The sequence below is a fragment of the Spinacia oleracea genome, chromosome 4, assembly GCF_020520425.1.
Source record: "Spinacia oleracea cultivar Varoflay chromosome 4, BTI_SOV_V1, whole genome shotgun sequence".
In the NCBI taxonomy this organism is placed as follows: domain Eukaryota; kingdom Viridiplantae; phylum Streptophyta; class Magnoliopsida; order Caryophyllales; family Amaranthaceae; genus Spinacia; species Spinacia oleracea.
Genome location: NC_079490.1, coordinates 157,051 through 171,907, shown reverse-complemented (window position 1 = coordinate 171,907; position 14,857 = coordinate 157,051).

Here is a 14,857-nt window from a genome sequence, read left to right as displayed (position 1 = left end):
CCAAATACCCCTATTTTAATACTGATTTCACCAAATACCCTTATTCAGAAACTTAATTCACCAAATACCAATAACTTAAAATTACTCATTTTGATGCTCAACGGCTAGTTTTTGTGTTTGAAAATTAGCCGTTGCTTATTGTTTGCTTATAAATACTCTTTTTCTGACTGTTTATTGTAGTTTTCCTATTATTTTGTTAATTTCATATCATTTTTGTCATGAGTTTTCTTTCAAAATCATCATCCACACCCAATGAGTCCACATATGTAAGAGTCCTAAATAAATTTTGTTATCATGGGAGAAACTTTGACATCCGAATATCTGATACAACACTCAATCTGAAGCTCCGGTACAACACTAAAACAGAAAACACTCCTAAAAACACCTCAAAACGTCGCAACTCTTCAAGAAAATAGCTACTTCTTTTGTACCTTATTCTTTATGTGACCAATTAATTATATTTACCACGCAATCGGAAGGTATTCCTTTTTCAATATGGGAAATATCTTTAACATATGCAAACAGATTAAAAATAAAGCTCTTATTAATTTTATTCTAACGCATATGTTCCAGCTACCTTGGCTTCTATTGCTTCCATGCCACATATTTAACGTTAACTCCCTTTTGTCTCCTGTCTCTACTGCCTCTAAACATCTTTCTTCAATCTCCTAACTTTCTCTCAACCTTACAGTCGAGGCATAAAGGTTTTCCCACTTTTCTTTTGAGCTAGGTCCTATTGACATGGTCAGATTTATGGACAAATGTCTGTTTTTGGATTTGAGGGAACAAGAAAAAAAATGAAACTAAGGTATGTTCCAAAGCTCATGAACCAGTGAAAAAACATGAATCTTGGCACAAAGATTTGCCTCCAAACTCAAGATTTTCACATCATGAATCCAAGTTGAAATCGAGGTTGTGATAAAAATGTATGTGTTATTGAACTTGATTTCTTAGTTTCTTTACCATTCGGACAATAAGAAAATTAAGGTGTTAGCTTTAGATTGAATTACTTCAGCTTCACTTACATAAGATCCCTTTGAAAATGGGGTTTTTTGGCCTTTTGCTCAGCTAAAGTGCATTGTCTTTACTGGATGAGGCCTGAACTTATTGGATCATAATTGAAACTTACTGAGTGTTGTATCGGAGCCTCGGATGGAAATTTCCTCCCATAATATTAGAAATTGTTTGGGACTCTTACATATGTGGATTCATGGGTGTGGATGATGATTTTGAAAGAAAACTCATGACAAAAATGATATGAAATTAACAAAACAATAGAAAAACTACAATAAATAGTCAGAAAAGGGGTTTTTATAAGCAAACAATAAGCAACGGCTAATTTTCAAACATAAAACTAGCCGCTGAGCATCAAAATGGGTAATTTTAAGTTATGTGTATTTGGTGAATTAAGTTTCAGAATAGGGGTATTATATGAAATAAGTAATAAAATAGGGGTATTTGGTGAATTTAAAAATTAGGCTAACAGAGGACTAACGGCGCGTCATTAGTAAGGGTATTTTGGGTATTAAGTCATTTGTGAGGGGCATTTGGTGAATTTCTGAAAGTCGAGGGGCATTTGGTGAATTACGCCATAATTCGGGGGTATTTCATGAAAAATCCGAAATATCAATCACAAGAAATTATCCTTTTTTTTTTTGACAGGAAAAAAATTGAACAAATTATCGAGCGATTTCCTTCAATATTGCATAAAGATCCAACAATTCCCTAAATACGTTACTTTTTAAGTTATTTCCCACCATACCGTCCACGTAAGCAAGGGAGAAAGAGAAGTAAATTTTTTTTTCCGGTTCAGCATTGAACCGCTATATGAGATAGCGGTTTCGTTTTAAAGCAAATCGCCATCTCAGATGGCGGTTCAATGTTATACACCGCTATCTCAGATAGCGGTTTGTATTAAGGTCGTGGGTTCGACCCCTAGCTGATGCAGTTTTTTTTTTTAACCATTTATAAATAGTACTACCTACGTGATTATAAACCGCTATCTCAGATAGCGGTTTACTTAAGTCAACCGCTACCTGAGATAGCGGTTTAGTGTCGCTTCGTTAAAAAAAAAAAAGACCGGTTTTAATGCTGACGTGGACGGTATGGTGGGAATTAAGTTAAAAAGTGGCGCATTTTGGGAATTTGACGTTTTTTAAACAATATTGAAGGAAATCGCTCTCTTTCTTTTCCTTTTCCTTTTCTTTTCTTCTTTTCATTTCCTGATTTCTTTTTAATTGTTTTCAGATTTTCGTTTTTATTTATTTTCCTTTTTTTTTAGTTTTATTTTAGGCTTTAGTATAAATATCAAATTTTAGAACCAACTTCATTACAATGTACATAATTAGTCTCATTTTCTAGGGTTTTAGTTTTAGGGAGAGAAAAGTGAGAAAATTAAATGAGTTGAAATTGGATTTTGAAGAATCAAAGATGGGGGACTTGATGATTTGGAGATTTCCATCATTTAATCAATGAGATTTTCTTTACTCTTCTCTCTTCATTTATTGTCTTATTTATTGTTTTATATGTTTCTTTGATTAGATTAGTTTCATGTTTAGTTTTATAATTAAATATTTAAATTAGTTGTTGTTTTGCTTAGAATCATGTTATTAGTTATTAAAGTCTTTAAATTTATTGTTTTTATGTTGATGGAGTAGTTTATTGGTTAGGTTTGGGTGAAAACCTAACAATGATTGATTTGGGTAAATGAGTTTGAATTTGGTGATGTTGCATGATTAAATTACTGTTTGTTTGAGCATACTCAAACTTTGTTGTATGCAAATTAGCTACTTGTGTATGACTTAGATTTTGGGGTAGTTTGTAGGAGATATGACTAATAGTAGATTAAATTAGAATAGCTTATCTTAAATTATGTCGTGGCGTGACACCAATCACTGCCCTAAAGTTGAATTTGCCCCGCTACACACACGGACTCATGGCAATCAACCCCCAGGGTTACACGACTCTTCATATCCGGTGTGGACGGATACGAAGATTGAGAACACCCTTAAACAATGCCCAGAACAATGGTAGATTTTGTGTTTTCATTTTCGGAGAGGATGAAGAGGTTAATTTTCTCTGTCTCTAGAGGAAGAATCAATAGCCTTTAAATAGGCCGAAAAGATATTCAAGAATAGAAGGTTATTAATTGGTCATCAATTAGCCATAAATGGAGGAAGCAATTAAGGTAATAACGGTCAACAAATCAATTAGTTGACATTACACAATCAATCCAATAATTAAGGTCAAAAATTGATCATTCATAGTAAGAAAGACCAAATTATAATTATGGGAACTTTAATTCTTTTGAAGCAACATAATTTGGAGTTTTCAATATAGACTGACAGGGGTATAACTCCAACATTCCCCCACATGATTCAAAAGAATATAGGCTTTATTATAAGAAGATGTTCTGGGCAAGGGATACTTAGTTTTACAAGTATCAATGTCTTGTGGACTTGAATTGATACCTAGTGCATACTAGTATGTCATACAACCATGTAAGGTAGAATTACCCTTGAACCTTGCATGGGGATTGTAGTAACACAACAGCGCACCAAACTTTTCTCAAAACAAGTAGTGTTCTCGCGAACTTTAATAAGTCAATGCCCCACATATGCCTGGTTTTTCATGAACGCTCTAGAGGTCCTAGCCTAAGGAACCTCATAGGGGATTGGGCGTAACCCCCACATTCACATAGGTAAGTTCATCAAGTTTGTACTGTCACAAACCACCTTCACAAGGCTATGAACTTATTAAGAGTTTTGGCTCAACCTTACACATATGACAGTAGAAATAGTACTACATCACTTTAAATTATTAATAGGAATGGTTGTAGTACAATACTTGAGTTCTTTTGTGACTTCGTTTGACCCATTGAACTTAGTTATTTCTAAGACGGGTATCAATCACAATTTACTCCACATAGGCTTCATACCCATTCCTTAATGCTGACTCCAGCACACAATTTATACAGAGGCCTTTGATGAGAGAATCTCAATATTCCTCTCATTTTCACACGATATCACAATTTTTTTTTTTCCCATGATCAATGTCCATGCCTCAAGCATGTATTCTAATCACATTACAAGCTATCTCAATTATAGCTTGTAAGCCAAAGCACATGGAACTAATGGAGTTGGCTTTACCAACAATGGATCTCACATATTCCAATTAACTCATTGTACCTGACAAGAGTGACAACCCACATACATAGTAATATGTAAATAATAATATGGAGAAATAGAAAAATCACCTTACCCCCACAATGAGCTAACATCCAAAAGCTTTTCTATGGTAGAATCCAATGATATGGACACTCAACTCCATAATAGAATTATCACTTTCTATTAACCCAATAGACATCTCAAACATACTCGTTTGACCTTCATCCCAAGGTACATTTCAATGATTAGTGAGAACACTTTACATTCTCCACTAGCAACACAAGATTGTCTACATATTCTGCTTACCACATAAGCAACATCAAGTTGATAACCAAACATAAAAAATTAGACCTCCAAACACATAAATTTCAACAACAATATGCTAGGAACATACTATATAATGATGGTCACTCAATAGGAAATTGGTTATTTTATCAAGCACTACATATTCATTTTAGTTTGGTAGTACCTTTACCAACTTATTTGTCACATCTCAACCCATGAATTCATCATACAACATATGAGTCTCATTTACTTAGAAAACACCTCATGACCTTATTAATCATGTGACATAAATGTAACTTGCTTCTGCGCTAAATAAATAAGAAAAAAATAAATCCACCTCAACAAGGTATTTCAAAGGAAATGATAATGCAATACCTCGTGCAAACAGATGAACATAATAGCTTATGTTTACACACTTATTTGGTGTTTGGTCAAGTAGGACTGTTAATTTCCGTTAAACATAAACAATGAGGTCGAATTGGTCTCACCTAGACCTTTGACATGAAATAGTTATACCTCGAGATTCAAGTATATGAAACAAAAATATGTATAAAAGTATACGAAGTAGATTTACAATTCCACTCTACAATTATAACAAAAATTAAACTCCTTGTGATTTTACTCTTATAGTTCAATTTCCCTTTAGTCCCACACTAACGGGGTTACTCTTGACATGAGCTTTAGCAAAGACTTTAAAAACACCATATCCATCGATTGTAGGATTAGAAAATAACACCAAGGTCTCATACTGCTTTAGCAAACCAACATAAACATCTCCTAATCCATCATGATCCAAAAGAATAATAAAATAAAGAGCAATAAACAACTTGCTAATAGGATATTATCCTTCGAATTAGTCTTATTGCCCATTCTAGATTTCCGTTACTAATAAATGTATCCCATTTTCCTCAAGTACTAACTCACAAATCCCCCACATTGACCAACGCAAAGTGTTGACAGAATATACCACGCAATGGAGATTGCATTTTATATGAAAATTAGTTAGATTTTGACACAACATAGTTAAAATAAGGAAATACTACTTTTATATAGTAACTTGTACGAGCCAATCTATGTAAACTTGACTAATCGTTTGATTTTGGTGAACCAACATCCTTTTGTTTAGAGCCTTAACTATGCTCCTCTTATTCCTGTAGTATTATTACATGATAAAAAAAATGAACAACATCACCAGATTACTACTGCATATGTACCATCCAACAAAGGTTAATCAAATCAACTTGCTTATGGATGTACCATAAAATGTATCATTAGCAAAGGTGTCTCCACTTTACCGATCAGATTATGAAAATAGAGTAATCCAAAACCATGACCCAAAAACCAGAAGGGTTGGAAAAACACATCAATCAAGGAATAAATAAGGAGAGAAAATTATGAAAATAATCTTAAATGAAAGAAAATTCATTAAATACATTAATATGGTTGTTAGACGAAATCAGTCCACTAATTTCGTCCAAGCGTGCAACTGTGCTTCTTTTGAAGCATCCCATTAATTCGAGCAATAACTCCATAAACTGCTAATTTTTCCAACAAATAAAAAAAATTAACAAATTGAAATTCTTAAATGATATTGGGAACCCTGTAGAAGTAAAACCACCAGTTATCAATTTGATCGAGTCTTGAACTATTCATTATTCGTCTTCCATGTTCAGATTAATAAATGCATTACATCAAAATTATGATTCCCAAAAACTTAGTACGGCACAATTGGAAATTTGGAACCAAAGAATCAAAATTATGGAACATGCAATATACTTTGACAAAGATTATGGAAATCTTAGCAGCAAAAATATAGATGCACCGAACGTAATAACGTATACGTCAATATATATATTGATTTTTTATATTATTATTATTAACAAACCCTTGAATACTATACCGATTAAACAAAACAACAACCGTAAATGCTTTGTTCCTTGCGGCAGCAATTAACAAAATACGTTTCAACGCAATACTATTAGCCATAATAATAAAAACATATAAATTCAACTTTAGATTGTAGATGATATGACTAATAGTAGATTAAATTAGAATAGCTTATCTTAAATTATGTCGTGGCGTGACACCAATCACTGCCCTAAAGTTGAATTTGCCCCGCTACACACACGGACTCATGACAATCAACCCCCAGGGATACAACACTCTTCATATCCGGTGTGGACGGATACGAAGATTGAGAACACCCTTAAACAATGCCCAGAACAATGGTAGATGTTGTGTTTTCATTTTCAGAGAGGATGAAGAGGTTAATTTTCTCTGTCTCTAGAGGAAGAATCAATAGCCTTTAAATAGGCCGAAAAGATATTCAAGAATAGAAGGTTATTAATTGGTCATCAATTAGCCATAAATGGAGGAAGCAATTAAGGTAATAACGGTCAACAAATCAATTAGTTGACATTACACAATCAATCCAATAATTAAGGTCAAAAATTGATCATTCATAGTAAGAAAGACCAAATTATAATTATGGGAACTTTAATTCTTTTGAAGCAACATAATTTGGAGTTTTCAATATAGACTGACAGGGGTATAACTCCAACATAGTTGACTTTAGAAAAATCGAGGGATCGTGACCTAAGTTGACTATTGTTTGGTTTGTGCTTAACCGTGACCTAAGGGTAGTTGTGTGTAGGACGGGAGTTCGCATTTGGCTATTCTAAGAATTGATCCAAGGCGGGAGTCATTTGGGGATCTATTTCTAACCAACGCATCATTCATACTTTGCTTATGCATCATCATTCTTAATTGTTGCTCATATACTTGTTTCATTATTGTTGGTGTTTGATCTCATTCCTTGACCATGCTTGTCCTTTGGTAGTTAGTTTAGTTTTAGTTGGTTAGTTGACTTTTCCAACCCTATTCCGACCTAGCTTGTTGTTTGATTAGCATAAATTAGCGCACCTTAGTCCTTGTGGATTTCGACCCTTACTTGCCGCTTTACTTGTGTTTAGTGGTTAGTTTAGGTTTTTTATTTGATTAGGAGAGACTAGTAACGACCTAGTTTTCCCCTAGACCAGGATTGATGTGTTTAGATGATTGAGGAACATTTTATTTTGAAGTATAATAATTTTCAGATTAGTGTAGTTAATAAGTTATAGATTTTTGAGGTTTTTAAAGTGATTTTTACGATTAATTAGGGTTAGGGCTTCAAACCCAATTTAACGATTGATTAATTTACGCAATTTAGCGTTAGTTTCAATTATGGAAATCAAACATAAATCAAATTTAATTCAAAGCTTGAAAGTGTCGTTTTGATGGTAATAAAGGTGGAAAAAAATTAGTATTTTTACACTAGGACCTTAATTTCCGATTGAGGCCATTATTTTAAGTATAAACAATCAATTTCTAATTAAATCAAAGGTTTTTAGATTCTTAAAAGTTTCTGGAAATTTAGTAAGCATGCATGAGTAATAACTAAGTTTCATTATTTTAATTATAGGAGGTGATTTCTAGCCTTGACTGTGATTCGCAAAGTGGCCCCCGCGTGTACTTAGATATTAGAGGTACGTATATGCCTAGGGTGACCACCAAATTCATATGGACTATGTGATGATTATTATTTGTGAATCTTGTGATTTGGGTGATTATTATGGATTCATGTTTGATGTTGTGAACAAACATGTTATGTTATTATTTTGGAATTCATGTTTGATTGATGAACAAGCATGTTGTGGTCTATTGTTGAATTAGTAAGCCTATGTGAACAGTCATGTTGTGACCAATTATAATCGTTGAATTATGTCAAGCATGTTGTTCAAGTTTATATGCATGTATGAGTGTTTCGCATGCAATGATTATGTTTATGCTATTGTATGGGATGTCTACCATACTTTAACCAAGTAGTTGTGCCGCAGTGCATTATTTATTCTACCGCCGTGTAGAATACGTTTGGGGAGTTTATGTTAATTGAACTAAGGACTATTCGTAAAGGAAATAATGCCCTTGGTCCAAGTGTGCATTTAATGGTAAGTCTAATAAATGCGGTTCAGTATTAATTATACAAGTTAATAATTCAGTGAGATCAAGTGAACTGTATGCCTAGCTAGAGGCCGCTTCAGTTCAAGTGGAATTATAATATTAATCCACAGTTTACTCTTGACTGAATGTAATATCCCAATACTTTATTTATTTATATATATATTTTGTTTTTTTAAGCTTTTGAAGTTATAGTCACAAAAATTTTCTAACTTTAAGTTTCGGGACGAAACATCTTTTAAGAAGGGTAGATTGTAATACCCTACATTTTATTAACATTAAGTTTCGGGACGAAACTTCTTTTAAGGGGGATAGATTGTAATATCCCAATATTTTATTTTTTCATAAATGTATTTTTTAAGTTAAAATGAAAGTATATTTCTTTATTAAGTAAGTTTCCTAATTTGTCAAGTCTTTCTTATAATATTAATAATATTAATCCACAACTTACTCTTGACTGAACCCGTAGGGTCACACAAATAGTACGTAAACGGATCAAGTATTTAATGGAATTAAATACTCCATCTATGGATATTCTGAACCGAGGGATCTTGGTTCCAGTGGGAGCTGAGATCGTCAAAGGCAAATTATGAATACTCCGGAAACGATGATATTGCCAGAAATGGAAATATGGATCGTATCGGAAATATAAATATTATCCAAGTCGTAGATGTTGCCTGAAACGGAAACATGGTACGTATCGGAAAATATTATCGGGAATGGAAATATTGCCAAAATCTAAAATATTGCCGGAAACGGAAATATTATCGGAATCGGAAATATTATCGGAATCGGAAAATAATTCCGGAAACGGAAATATTAAACACTTGTTCGAAACGGAAATTTATTCCAGAATCAAAAATATTAAATATTGTCCGTATCCATTAATCGGAAGCGCGGCGTACGAAATAAACATCGGACGAGCTTGCTAGACGCAAGGCCCAGCACGAAGCTAGGCCCAACGCCTAGCTAATCCCGCGCGCACAAGCAAGGGCATGGGCTCAGCCCACTGCGACCAAGCAAGCAAGCCCAGGCCAGCAAGCTGGCGCGCCCTTCGTGGGATGCGAGCAGCTGCTGGGCCAAGCCTCAGCGCGCGCGCACGCCAGCAGCTCCTTTCGTGGGCTGCTGTGCGTGTGTGTTTGTGTTTGTGTACAAAGCCTTGATCGATTAAGATTCGTTTAGATTAAATTCCTAAATCTACTAGAAATTTAGTGATTGAATTTAAGTTGAAATTCAGATTAGCTAATTTGATTCCTAGTAGTAGGATTCTAATATCCGATTTCCCTACCCTATAAATAGGTGATCATATTTCACAATTTATTACGAGTAATTCAAGTATTAATTCAAGTTTTAGGCTTAAAACTCAGATTTTTATTTGCTATAAAAACCGAAAATTTCATAGTACCTTAGGTGCAATTCTAGTTAATTAAATCTAAGGCGGATCCGGACGTGTTGTGGACTATCTACGGAGGGACGACATTTGGAGTCCTAAAGACTTGTTCTTGTTCGGTTCGGGCGCAGCTAGGGAGGGCACGCTACAAAGAGTGTGCATCCTAAATAATGCTAATAGTTATGTGGCAATTAATTTGGATTCCTGGCTTAATGGTTTTTTCGCATGATTTATATTCGATTATATGTATCATAAAATAACAATTCGTGCTATGGGCACACCCCGCTTGTTAACTGGCAATGTCGGGTTATCTCAATAGTATATTGAGAAGGAACAACGAGAGTAATATCACTTGAGTCTTATGTTTGATCACAAGTCCTAAAGGATTAAAACGAAGTGTCATTGTTTGGTTGCTTGTATTTTATGACTTGTTGTTGTGTCTTGAGTTCACTTTGTGAATAAAATATTAATTAACGTAATGTGCAACCCGAATGAGCTTCAAAACTCTTGAAACCTATATACCTTGAGTATGAACAATGGGGGGGAGTCTTGCCGAAAAACTTGTACTCCTTGAATGATACAAGACGTTGTTTCAGTCTTTCTTTTATGCTTTTATGCACTGAAATTCCGTCGGTATGGCCCGACTGTCGGTAGGAGCCCGGCCTTTATTTATATTGGTGTGTGGTTGGCTTCCAATACCCTTTTTCTTCCTTGTATGGATATTTGTATTTCACACGTTCGAAGCTAATTCTTATTAATCTGTGAGTCAAGGGTCGTGTCAAGTGCCGAGTCTTGCCTCCATGATTACTTGTTATTAAATGGCTTTGTGGATTATTATACTTTTTGAGTGAAGCATGTTAGTTTAGGATTCATTTCTAGCTTGTTCGTACTCATCTTTTGTTGACTTCGTGCTACATGTCTTCCGGTCATGGCCTTTGCTTAATGACCTTATGATGATCCATCATTGCATTTGCGTTGTTGGGGAGTAGATCTTAAATAACAGGTTTGTAGAGATAACTTGCAAGAGAAGTTATCGAGCATGGGATTGGGTTTGAGAGACTGGTTTCTCTTCCGCATTTATAAACTCTATTATTTTTATAAGCCATGACTATTTAAACTATTTAATTATTAGTTAATGGATTTTGAGTTATTTAATGTTTTGTTTTGGGCCTTGATGGTTCCGAGTTGTACGATGGCAATTAACTATTTATTATATTTGAAAGTTAGTTAAATTCCGCTGTGTAATTCTGGTAAATAGCCTTAAGTGTTATCATGGTGGCGGTAATATCTTGGTAATTCCTGTGTTTTAAGTTGGAAAATATTTTATAAAAAGCAAGAAATTAGTAGGGTGTTACATTGTATGCAGGGTAGTCAGAAGTTACAACCATCTATCTCATCTTTGAAATGTCATTAAAGTCCTATTTCGTACAAAGCTTATTTTTGGTCGATTTTCGAGTAATACAGCCTTTGTTTTCGACGATCTGGGCTCGGAGTGATTAGGGGCCTGAATACTTCCCAAGGACTCCATGCGACCGTTAGACGGTTGTTGGATGGTTAAAACACATTCATAAGTCGTTTTCCGTACAAAGCTCGTCTTGGTCCAATTTGTGTATTATAAACTTTATTGTCGACGTTCTCGGGATCGGGGTGATTAGAGGTCGAATACTTCCCAGGGTTTCTATTAGACCTGTTAGGGCCCAAATTAGCTTCAACACTCTGGGCCTGTTTTCCCCTCTTGCTCATAAAGGGAGCTAGCAGCCCAATGGGAAACCAAGGAATTCAGGGCTAAGTCCACAACACTGAAGCACAACCTTATGGGCCCAGCGACCAAGTGGCCGAAATGTTGTATTTAATGCCCCTATAAATACCAACTGTTCCCATTTGTAAAAGGCACTTGACATTTATTACACATACTTATTATATTGAGGAACTGTATGACTGATTCCATTTCACTTAATCCCTTTAACTTGCTTAATTGAGATCATTAAGGCTAATCATCAAGCCATGCCCAAACTCGCAGACCTTTTTGACTCATACATAATTTACCTTCTTAGTGATTGTTTACACCCGAAACAAGACCTTTAGGAGCTTATTGGGTGGTTCAAACCATCTATTTTGTATCGGCTCTGAAATGTCATTAAAGTCGTGTTTCTTACAAAGCTCTTTTTAGTCCAATTTCGTGTCTTATAGCCTTCGTTCTCGACGATTTCGAGCTCGTAGTGATTAGAGATCTGAATGTTTCCTATGGACTTTATGTGACCTTAGGAGAATATTAGGTGGTTATAGCCATCTGCATTTGTAATACCTCGTATTTTTAAATTAATTATAAATATATAATATTATATTTATTAAGCATTTTGGGATTTTGTAAACTTAAATTGCATTTAAATCAGCTATGTAAATGTATTTAATTAATTAAAAGTATTTATTATTTTAATTAATTATAAAATGAATTTAGTTTTCAAGTTGAATAATTATTCGGGTTTTGAAATCAGAATCCAAGAAGCATAGCTCAAAGCCCCCAAAAAAAGCCCAAACTCCAAGTATGGGAAAGTGTAGGAAATTCAATAGGATTCCTTGATCTTATCCTTAATGACTCATCACTATGATTAAAGGAACTCAATCAAGGTTAACTAAGATTCTAGGAAACTTCCTTAGGCTTGATTCCCAAGCATTTCCACACTATAACCATGAGCATCCTCATTTCTCCTCGCAAATTAAAGAACCTTTTCCCTCTCTACTTACTTCTCTCCCAAGTCTTCTTATCTTCTTTCTTTCCTTCTCTCCCTCTTCGGTGCTGCTGCCCAGCAAGCCGCCCACCTCTGTGAGCTGCTGATGTCTCGCCCTCTCCTCGCGCACGACTCCCCCGCGCCAACACGCCCCTCACCTTCCTCGCCCGTCACTGCACCCTCACGCCCAACGCACTCCTTGCGCGCGCGTATGTCGCTGCCCACAAGCAAGCCGCAATCTTGCCTTCCTTGTTCGTGCTCCCATCATCCTCATTTTCTTGCCCATTTGCGCCCGGTTACGAATTTCGTAATCGTACCGTGCTATTAGGCCGATTAGGTATAATTCCCTTCTTCCGAGCCTTCTCTAGGATTAAAGTTTCAATCTTTATTATATTTTGTTGATGGATTGTGATTAAATATATATTTGGGATTGGTTATGAACACCAAAGTTGAGGATTGTGATGATTAGAAGGTTGATGATTATTTTTTATTAGAGAATAGTAATTTTCAGATTTGATTATGAGCTAAAGTTTCAATCTTTATGGATTTTTAATGATTTTAATGATGATTTAAACTTAGGGTTTTATGATATGTTCATATTTTATAGTGTTTTTACCCCCGTCCCTTAGTACTTTTTTTTTATCTCAAATGAGCTCTTCGAAGCGATTTTTAGTACTAATGTGCTCCTTGTAGTGTGTTTGTAGTTTCAGGTTCATCATTGTAGGAATTAGCATATTTTTGTGCATTTCCTACTCATTTGAATCAATACAAAAGATTATGTACTATCGAGAGCACAAACATTAAGTTAGAAGAGTTTTGAAGCAAAGCGAATAACGAAAGAAGTAGAAAAATGATTGTAGTCCACTATTTTAATCATAACTCAAGTTCCATAACTCCAAATTAAGTCATTTTAATTGGGTTGGATTCTAAACTTCAATAGCTTTCCAACGAGTGGCCACTCGCCTAATTCCGACGAATAACAAAGGAGATATGACGTTTTGAAGATAGAGAATCGTGCAGTTTAAACGCGCGCCCGATCGGACGGCCATCCTGGAAGTTATATGGAGCTTTTCTCATCCGCCCGATAGGGCGCCCGATCGGATCGCGATCGGGCGACGTCAACCTGATGCGGTTTTTCGCGAGATTATTTCCGGTTTTTGAGTGTTATTTTGGGCAAAATATAAATACTAAGCCCTATTATTTTAGTTGACACCTTATTTTCTAGTTGAACACTTAGTTTTATTCTCTCATTACTTAGTTATTCTCTCAATTGTTGCAAAACACTTAGTTTATTTTCAATCAAAAAATTCAAGCTTTCATTATTCTTTTGTTCCAATTCCTTAGGTATTATTCCTTACATGCTTTATTATTTTGTTGGAATTATGTTTTCATTAATTAATATTGTCTTAGCTATTTCAATCATGTGTGAGTAGTCAATTTTCTAGGGTTTGAGGATCCATGAATTAATATGAAGGGATGATTGAATGTTGTTGATTGTTGGTTTTATGGTTAATTCCTATTGATTGGTTTTATTTACTATACAATTAGATTTGCGCAGGTTTAATTGTATTAGTTAAGCAATATCAAGTTAAGATTCGAGAGATGCAATTTGATGTTTAAGCTTGTGTCAATAGGTAGAATTGGGATTAATACGTAGCGAGAGCCCGTTAATTCTGAGTCTATGATTAGTATCGATTCGAGAGAGCATGCTAGTCTAATTCACTGTTTTATTGATTGTTGTCGATTGTTTGTCATCTTGGATTGTTGTTCATTGGTGAACCTATGCCCTAGACCTTTTAATATCTGAATTCTCTTTGTTTAATTATTGTCGTAGTTTTAATATCAAAACCAACCAAATTTCGTGTTCGCAATAGTCTAGACTAGTTGATTAATAGTAGAAAGAACGCTTGTTTCCCTGTGGATACGATCCCTACTTTCCTTTCCTTACTATCTTGTTAGTGGACTTAGGTTTATCTTTGACTAGGTGATACGACTTTAGCCTGTCATTTTACCCTAAACCTTATGGCTAATTGATTAGCATAATTAGATGAAAATTTTAATTATGATAATCAATTGTAATTTTCAGATTTGGTTTAAGACATAAAGTGTCAATTTTTAATGATTTTTAGCATGAAATTAGCCAAATTTCATGCTAGGGTTTTAAGGGATTAATTGGAACTATTATTTTATCGATTAATGATTAATTTCTAATTAATTCAAGTGTTTTAAAACTTAATAAAGTTGCTGGAAATTTAATGAACATGGATAATAATTAAGCTTTACTATTTTAA